Source organism: Gymnoscopelus microlampas (genome assembly GCF_963454915.1).
Source record: "Gymnoscopelus microlampas genome assembly, chromosome: 9".
NCBI lineage: Eukaryota > Metazoa > Chordata > Actinopteri > Myctophiformes > Myctophidae > Gymnoscopelus > Gymnoscopelus microlampas.
Genome location: NC_139946.1, coordinates 6,368,848 through 6,378,825, shown reverse-complemented (window position 1 = coordinate 6,378,825; position 9,978 = coordinate 6,368,848). Strand labels below are relative to the sequence as shown.

The 9,978-nt window shown below is 42.3% G+C and overlaps 1 protein-coding gene across 6 annotated transcripts in view; it reads left to right on the top strand.

Moving 5' to 3' along the window:
- Positions 1 to 729: 729 nt before the first annotated feature.
- Positions 730 to 9,978, top strand: part of ralgps2 (Ral GEF with PH domain and SH3 binding motif 2) — a 178,392-nt gene continuing 169,143 nt past the window's right edge. For 5 of the 6 annotated variants that reach the window (XM_084067237.1, XM_084067240.1, XM_084067238.1 and 2 more), the window contains exon 1: positions 730 to 898. The gene's annotated coding sequence lies outside the window, so the exon portion shown is untranslated. Of the gene's footprint in view, positions 909 to 9,978 lie in introns of all 6 variants that reach the window. The other variant, XM_084067236.1, reaches the window with a different exon arrangement.

The following is a 9,978-nucleotide window of genomic DNA, read 5'->3' as shown; positions in this document are numbered from 1 at the left end:
ACTGGAAGCTCCACCCATTCCCCCGCATCGGGTCAATGTCTATGCATAGGGTACTTAATTGCCCTGTCAGTATTCAGGCTGATTTCAATAAAAATATAAAAGACAGAAAAATAATAAAAACAATAACGGAACATTAGGCTATAAAAAATATTAGACTCATATGTTTTAATTATATATACTTTTTTCATGAAGATTTATTCATCAGCTCTGAATGTATCTTGAATTTGAATTCAAGTACATTCAGGGAGCTCATGCCACAGATAAGAAATATTTGTGTTATATTTACAGTACATAAGATGCCCAACATAGCAAATTGCAAACCATTAAATATACTTTATCTGTCATTTGTAAAACTTGCTCAAAATACATATTTGGAAAAAAATAACTTGATGCTTGTGACGTGATAACATTTACTTAATTAATATACTTAATGAAACAAATGAATAATGTTGACCGTAGTATACCAAACATATAATTAGAATAATACAATTATCAACATAATCACTTATTTGTGTACAATTCTTTACCAACGGCTACCTATATGATATATTTAAAACAAGGCAAAAGAAGGTTCCCTACACGGGCAATGGGCGGAGCTTGCACGCACGCGCGCATGCACGCAAACACACACGCACACGCATGCACGCACGCGCGCGCGCACACACACACACACACACACACACACACACACACACACACACACACACACGGGGCCGTCATTCAAAACAGAACACAGCTGTTGTTACGAGGAGCGTCGCCCTCTCCCTCTCTCTCTCTCCCTCTCTCTCTCTCTCTCTCTCTCTGCTAGCCTAACGTTAGCTAGTAGTCTCTCTCTCTGCAGTCTGCAGTGCTCTGCTGCCTGGAAGGACATAAAACTGCAGCTTCTCTTCATTGAGAGGTGAGGTTGTGTGTGTGTGTTATGAGTGCATTGGTGTATAATATCTATATACATATATGTGATATAGAAGTGTACTATGTTCTATCTTTAGTGATGGAGGGGGAGCTGTGATTATAGAAGATTATTGGAAATGTCAAGCTAGCTCTAATAGCTAACATGATGCATTCAAATGGCTGTGATGGGGTGTGTTTGTTTTGATGTACAGGGGTTAGAGTCAGTGTTGCCATGTCGGCTTATTATTATAAGCGACTTTGGGCTTCTTTTTCTGTAAAGTTGCTTGTAAAAAATGGTGGTTGTGGTCTTTGGGGCTGGTTTCTAACGTGTACTCTCTTATTTTAGGCTTTGCTTCCACATTTTTGTGATTTATTTTTTAAATCAGTGGTTCTCAAATATTTTCATAAATGTTTTATGCCACAGGGGAGCATTTTGTGTTGTTAGAATGTTGCATATATAGGTTTAAAGTGCTTCATAGCCTAAGTTGCTTCTTTTGGCCATGTTTTCCTTAGACCTGGTTGCTTGTTTCTCTCCCAAAATATGGCAATACTGGTTAGTACTTGTGGGCAGGGTTGCCAGATCTGCTTATTATAATTTCCCCGCAAGATTGTATTTGAAAATATCCGATCTACAAGCTCACAACGCGTCGCATTGTGAACTTGTAGATCTGCTATTTTCAAATAGCTGATGTACATGTTAAAGTACTCCATATGTGGCCCATAGTCGCTTCTTTTGGGCTGGTTTTCCTAGACCTGGTTGCTTGTTTCTCTCACAGTATCTGGCAACACTGCTAGTGGGCATCCATGCCTGGCGACAGGAGCCCAATGTGTTGTGACTGAGAGTCATTTGTGTCATAAATAGACGTGTCTAATGTACACTAGACAACGGTATATGGGGCTTTTATTATTCATAAGTGCTGAGTTGTCCATAAAACACCAAATACATGAATATAAACTCGCCCCGCCCCACAAAGTAGAAGCAAGAGTAAGGTACATATGGATATAAATCATGCGCCCGCCAGGGTTGCCATGTCCGCTTATTATAAGCGACCGTGGGCTTGTCTTTCTGTAAAGTCGCTTGTAAATAATTTGGTGGGTTGCATTTTTTTTTGGCTTGTTTTCTAATGTTGTTAGGAAAAAAATACTTCTTAAACATTTTCATGTCCAGGACCTCCAGATTAATATGAATGTGTCCACAGACCCCCTCCATCTGAAAATATTGTGCCAGGGACCCCCATACAAGATTTGTGTTGTTAATATGTTCCAAAATTGGTTATTATTTTTTAAATGAAGATGGCAGATCTACAAGCTCACGACGCGTTGTGAGCTTGTAGATCGGCTATTTCCAAACAGCCGTAGCCCTAGTAGTCGCTTCTCTTTGGGCTTGTTTTCATAGACCTGGTTTCTCATTTCTCTCGCAGAATCTGGCAACACTGGCGCCCGCTTAAAGCTAACTTAAGCTAAAGGCAGCAGCATTGCAACATGATGCTAATGTGGTGCAAAAAGCCCTGAAAAGGAAACAACGACACACCCGAGGGACCAGTTAAAGCTAGCTGGCCATTCATTGCCATGTAGCCTCGTTGTGTATTATTGTGAAGTTTAGGCACCTTGGTGTTTTTTGGGTGACGTGGAACCCAGAAAAATTAGCCAAAAAGAATTGCGCGCTTCATTATAGGCTCTATTTACAGCAGCCATATTATGAAGACATTCACAGGTGTTACCAATGATAATAATGAAGGCTCTGTTCCATTCTGGTCAAATAGAGTCAGGGTGCTGATATTGTGCATGTTGGCTCACTGGAAACCTTCCAAATGGCCCCTTACAGGTGTGTAACTCTGAGAGTGTACAAATGGAACCAAATTTGGTTCCATTTGTACACTCTCAGAGTTATGGGGGTCGTGGAAACCACTGTGCTACACTATGGAACAGAGCCTTCATTAGTATCATTGGTAACACCTGTGAAGGAAGTGATAATATGGCTGCTGTGCATAGAGCCTATTGCGCGCTTCATTATTGGGTCCCTAATATGTATTGTTAGCTCAACAACACTACAGCCATGCTCTCTCTCTCTCTGCAGGGGCGTAACATTCTCTCTGAGTGGGTAAGACCCCCTGTTATCCCCCCCGGGGACAGTTTCGGGTGTGGCGTGGGGTCCATTCCACAGCAACCAGCGTTGCCAGAGTTTGTGACACATATAAGTAACCAGGGCTATGAAAACAAGCCCAAAAGAAGTGACAGGAGGAGCACTTTAAACGTATATAAGTTAGCTATTTTCAAAAGAATCTTTGATAAAAAATGGACAAAGGGTGGAATATTTTAACAGAAATCTAATGTAATACATGGGTCCCTGGCACAACATATTTTCAATCCATATACAAATACATATTCATTTGGGGGTCCTTCACATGAAAATGTTTGAGAACCACTGGTTTAAACAACATTAGGAAACAGGCCCAAATGAGCAACTACACATTAGAAACAAGCCCCCCAAAAAACGCAACCCGCAACCACCAATATTTACACGCAACAAAAGTCGCTTATAATAAGCGGACATGGCAACACTTGTTCATTCAACAGCAACGGTGCATATATAAGCCTCTGTAGTAACCATGATGATTATGCAAATTGCAATATCATGCATTGATTTAAGTTGGACTTGGGCCTAAATAATGTAAAACTAACCTGTCAGCAACAACTGGGTGAAGAGGATTCTATTTCTAGTGTGGCAAATAGTTGGCCCGCATCTCGGGACGCTAAATTCTTGGATCCATTTAGTAAGGCAGGCATGTGATGATGATGAGCAATGAACAAGAGGAGTCACTCCGAGGTCAACTGTCAGACGTTTTGTTTCCCAAAATATAACTTTCACAACTAGATTGGCATCTGAAGTATCTATGATGGCTTCATCCTCCCTTAAGAGTAGTGTGTTCTTCACATCGTGCTCTACTTTAATGGCCTCATTAATGAAAGCACATCATGGATCGATAATGTTGATTTGAATTGATTATAGTGCTAATAAATCTGTTCTGTGTATCACGATGACAGTTTCACTTAATATCACTGGAAGAGAACCATTCCATGGCCAAATTAAAACCACTGCAGTTAAAATATGGTCATAACCCTGCTCATTTGATAGGTTGTTTTAGCCAAACTAAATATATATCTTGAAAACCTGTCATTACAAAATGTTCAGTGGAGTCTGTAGGTCTGAAAGCTATTAGAGAGCAACTTAGTAGTTATTTATTATACACAGAAAAACGAAGTTATGCTAAATGTTACAGAAATGTATTCCTGACATGCATTGACCCAACTCACAAATTTAAGTGTTGTTATTACAAATATAATTTCTCTGTTAATAGGCTCTATTCACAGCAGCCATATTATGAAGACATTCACAGGTGTTACCATTACCAATGATACTAATGAAGGCTCTGTTCCATTCTGGTCAAACAGAGTCAGTGTGCTAATATTGTGCATGTTGGCCCACTGGAAACACCAGTGGGTCTACAGTTGGGGTCCAGGGACCCTCATGGGCTTCCAAATGGCCCCATACAGGTGTGTAACTCTGAGAGTGTACAAATGGAACCAATTTGGTTCCATTTGTACACTCTCAGAGTTATGGGGGTTGTGGAAACCACTGTGCTAGACTAAATGGAACAGAGCCTTCATTAGTATCATTGGTAACACCTGTGAATGTCTTCATAATATGGCTGCTGTGAATAGAGCCTATTCTAAAAGGAGTGCCATTGGTTCCTTCCTAGCTGACACACAGACTGCATCTGCCATTGTTGCCTTCATTTGTGGATGGGCAAAGGCAAAATATACTGAATGGCATGTACTTGGAGTGTACACACACTTGAGTGGTCCAGTTCTGTTATCTGTCAAACAGCGTTAGCTTCACATATGTAATTACTAGTCTATTCCATTGGCTCGGATGCCTTTTTTATTTTCTTTTAAAACAAAGCCTGCCACTTCTCAAACTTCTTAACAGGCTCATTGCATCATTGTCCTTTGTGATGCTGCTTTGCCCCTTTGACCCACTTTTACAGGGCTGTATGGAATGTTGTCTTTCGATAGGCTATTTGGTATGGCTGTGTGGAGCTGCTGTTCTCAACACTTGACATATGACCCTCAGGCTGTAGGTTCAAACTCATAACTGGGATGCCTTTACAGTGCAGTGCTGTCGCCTTATTTAAAATGTGAGAAGGACCTCCTTGGAGCGGTGGAATAGATATTCCAACAATAGGCAAAGCATTGTGTAAATCATTTTCTAATGGAGTGGTTAGATGGCACCATAGATAAAGCCCCACAAGGCCAGTTCAAACGCATTCCTTCCAATTGCTGATGAAAGGCCCCGGGCTTCCGTATATCAGATGGAATCTGTTAAGAATATGAATTCCTTTTGGTTCTTCTTACTTACTTGGCATCACTCCATCTAGGTTAAGTCAAAAGAAAAGCAAGGAATCGATTCGTCATGGCATTGCAAAATGCATACAGTAGTAGCTGGAAGAACAACTTGTAAGAAAAGGTGTATGTGTCATTGTGTCTGCCAATTTTAGATAGCAGTCAGTTACAGTGAGTGTGATGATCACTCCTGCCCAGGTTTGCCCAGGTGGCAGCCTGGCAGGCAGTCCTTTCCGAGATTAGAAGTGTGATTGATTTAATCGCTATACTATTCATCCCCTTTGGTAAAGAGTTGCTGGGGACTGTTAGCGTTAGGGAACTGATAGGGCTGGGTAATTAACTGGTCCAAATTATTTAGAACAAATAACCAACTTAATCGAGGCAAAAGCTGTCATTATGATATCGCCCAGCCTTAGGAACTGAGACCCAAGGTCATTATAGTGACTAAAACATTTTCTCTAGGATTTTAGTCAGTTTTGTAAACACACAATAAAGTTTCAGTTATCTTTTTTTAATAAAGAGTTGTTTTTGTTTTTATAGTTTTTTTTTTCCAATTGTAGTTTGTTAGCTATAATAACCCTGCTGAGACCTACATATTCTTCATCCACATGCTGTCACAACATGCACATTTTCATTGTGTATAATATATACGTATTTATGTAGGTCTGTCTCTGTTGTTTTCCTTTACAGTTATTTTTTTTTTGTATTTTTAGTAGTAGCCAAAACATTTTTACCCCCTTTTTCCTCCCCACACACATTTCTGTGTTGTCACTGCTGTTGTATCCTACTGACTCACCTGCCAGTGAGGAGCCCCCACCGAGAGGACGTAGAGCCTTCATCCTACTCCTCCCGCCCAACACTCCCTGCTGACAGGTGCCGCCCCAGCCCGTAGGAATACATACAGTGACAAATATCACCCTCCCCATTCGGTTTCTCTCCCCTGAACACGGGCCAATTGTGTTCGTTCGCACAGACGCCCGACAAAGCCGGATGCACCACGGTGGCTTCGAACCCACAACCTCCGTGGTGGTGGGCGGGGACTTTACCACTGCGCCACCCGAGCGCCCGTTTTTTTCTTTTTGACTTTTTGACAAATGCATCGTTGTGTAATTGTTGACCAACAAAAGGAGGTGGCACTGCATAGACCCCTTGGGGACTCCTGTCAACTAAGTATATAGGGTTTAAGTGTTTTATCATCGCTACAATTCTGGCCCTGCAGTTCTTCATCAAGACAGCAAGTCTCTTAGAAGCAGGCAATCATTCAGAGAGACTGGTCCTTCATAGGAGTTAACTAGGCAGGACCTGAGCACCATTTTAACAATGACACCCGTCACATTTTCCTGCTTGGAATGATTAGACAGACCGTTAAAATGAAGGAATTTAATCAGACTGCAGACGTTACTTGAGCACCAAACTTACCAGCCACTTCCCAGTGTAATGGATGCTCAGAAACATGGGGGAGAGAATTATTACTAATAATCCTCTCCCTCATGTTTCTGAGCATCACTCTCACTCTCCTTCCCAGTTCCCACCTCCACCTACAGAGCTGGGTCTCATCCCAGAGCTGTCTTGGTGTACAACATGCCTACATGGGTCCATCTGCTCTCTAAGCGTGGTGTTGCTGCTGCTGCTCTGTCCAAGGAAGGCTTGCAAATGTGATTAGTTGGAGATTACATCTGTGTGTGTGTGAAATTAAACTCCCCTTTCAGAATCAGAGCCCCCTGCTTGTATGTGTGTGTGAAAGAGAGAGAACTCCTTGGGGCTAGTACGTCAGCGGTCTGTCTCAGATTAAGTTACCTTGCACTGCCTTTTGTCGACTGGTTCTCCACAAGTTATGTGAGAATGTTCTTTAATGTAGCACGTGTGTTTGTGCGTGGGGGTGTGTGTGTGTGTCTGAAGACTAAGAGCCTTCCTTTTTTGTGCATGTCTCTGACAAATTCACCAGTGCATAAATCTTGGGTTTTCTTTCAAGCGAGAGGCAGCCATCTTTTTGCCCGTTGCTCAGTGCTTTTGGTATTCTAGCCCTGTTTTATAGTCTGCGGCGAAGCTTTCTCTCTTTCTCCGTCTCCTCCAACCCGACGCTGTTGCTCAGTTGCTAGGGTAACTCTGCATGGCTGTCTGGCACATCTATTCAAGCACAGATGGAAGCACGAAGTCACATGTCGTCACATTCTCCGCTGATGCCTCCACACACAGCCTTGGCTCTATCAATGCTGCAAGACAGACAGAGATAGAGAAACATAAAACTTGAAGGAAAACGTCTGATCTCCGGCTTATATATTACGACAATTGCTACTGCTATATCGCCACATTGCCACAGCTCAGGCCCCGAATCAGTGGTTCTTCTTAACTGCATCCATTTGATGTCCCAGATCTAAATGAGTCACTGATAATAAGACTGTTTGAAGAAAAGATGAGCAAAAGCGGCAGTACTCTGGGTCTCCAGGACCAGAAGAGCCACTGGCCTAGATATTCTCTCTCTTACTATGGGAGTAATGACCGGCCTCTGACTCTCTGCACTGAGAACATTTCTCGGGAAGGCTGATAATGATGCTTGAATGCTTGATAACAGCTGCTGTGTGTGTGAGGCGTTTTCTCCAGGAGGAGCGAGATCCGATACCGACCTCGACGTTGCCATGCCATCGTCGAAACGCTACTGACGGCGTCGGTAACGTCGCGACGCAACCGACCGAACAACCGACGGTCAGTAGCGTCGCGACGCAACCGACCGAACAACCGACGGTCAGTAGCGTCGCGACGCAACCGACCGAACAACCGACGGACCGACCGAACAACCGACGGACCGACCGAACAACCGACCGATCCGCGGAGTCCTTCACGCACCAGGCAACGTCAATTTCCATCCGATCCATCGACCTTATCTGCGCTCTTCTGGCGCAGCCCCCCCCCCCCCACCTGTCCCCCCCACCTGCGTGACCCCCCCCCCCGGGACCCCCCCCCCGGGACCCCCCCCCCCGGGACGCCCCCCCGCCCAAGGGGTGGATAGTAATAATTGTATATTTTGCGCATTTGATCCAGAGTAGTTGAGATTTGATTCGGCCATATCTTTCTGAATGTAACTTGTATTTTTATAATTGTATTTTTTATATGATCTGTAAAGTTTATATTTTCATTTGCTACCAGGCATGAATTCATTATAATTTATTATATATATTTTTCCTTATTTTCTTTCTTTATTTACACGTGCGTAATAAACGAAGCATTTTGAGATTTCATCCGCCCAGATCTTTATGAATTTTACTTGAATTATTATAATTTTAACGTTTATATGATCCGTACATTTTATATTTTCATGTGGTATCAGGCATGAATTTATTTTATTATTTTATTTCATGTATTTACATGCGCGCAATTACACGCATCTAACTATTGGACTCAGCTCTGGGGACACGGTGCGGCTGCAGAGTTTACCTTGCAACATATATGATAGAGCAACTTAAGTGCCTGCAGAACTTAATAATATAAGCACACTTATTCTCCAGGCAGACAGACAGAAACTGTCTGTCTGTCTGTCTGTCTGTCTGTCTGTCGGTATATTATACGAGCGACCAGAGTCGCTGTCCTGGCGGAGACCGCGGAGTCCTTCATGCCACCAGGCAACGTCAATTTCCATCCGATCCATCGACCATATCTGCGCTCTTCTGGCGCAGCCCCCCCCCCCCCCCCCACCCACCGGGACCCCCCCCCGGACCCCCCCTCGGCCCAGGGTTTCACTCCTAATAATGTTATATTTTGCGCATTATTGACACTGAGGTTGAGATCTGTCATTCATTTCCACGCGCGTATACGCACGTATCTATCTATCTATCTGTCTATCTATCTATATATCTATCTATCTATCTATCTATCCATCTGTCAATTAAACTATCATCTGTCACAAGGGTTTTCAGCCCAAGGACCCCCTGAGAGAGAGATGAAGCCGGGACCCCCTCTATATAAGCTCACAACGTCTTGCGCTTTGAGACGAGCTTCTAGATCTGCTTGTGGATGTGTCTGAGTATATTATGGTGGAGAAATTGAGGCTATTCAAGGATTATTATTATTATTATTATTATTATTATTATTATTATTATTATTATTATTATTATTATATATTATTATTATTTGGTCCCTGAGTCGAATCGACAGCAGCTATATTTATTTTATTTTAATGTCAATAAAATGTATTCTCTAAATATTATAGGCTACTAATATTTCCTGAATGAATTAACTTGGTAAATAGGGTCGGGATGACATGTTGCTATAGTCATTAATTACCCCAACCAACATCAAAGTTACCGTGCATTATCATTAAATCAAATAAAAGTTTATTATTACATCTGTCTTGCCTGTATGTCCTTTCACGAAAGCAATTGGCACTACTTTATTTAGTGTCCAAGCATTTGGAGAGATTCAGTTTTAACCTATAACTCATCTCTGAAGTGTCTATGTTACTTCTGTGTATTAATTATGAGTTGATTAATACTCAATAAAATGATACATGTTGAAATGTAACTTTCGGATCAGCGCGCATCATGCGCTGTAATTTCTCCTTCACTTTGCTGCCCAAAAATAGCTGATCTACAAGCTCACAACGCATCAGCGGGACGTTTTGAGGAAATCCGATATTTTTGGAGAAGCTCTTCTGTCAATTTAAATGTTCTGTATGAGTCATAATAGTAG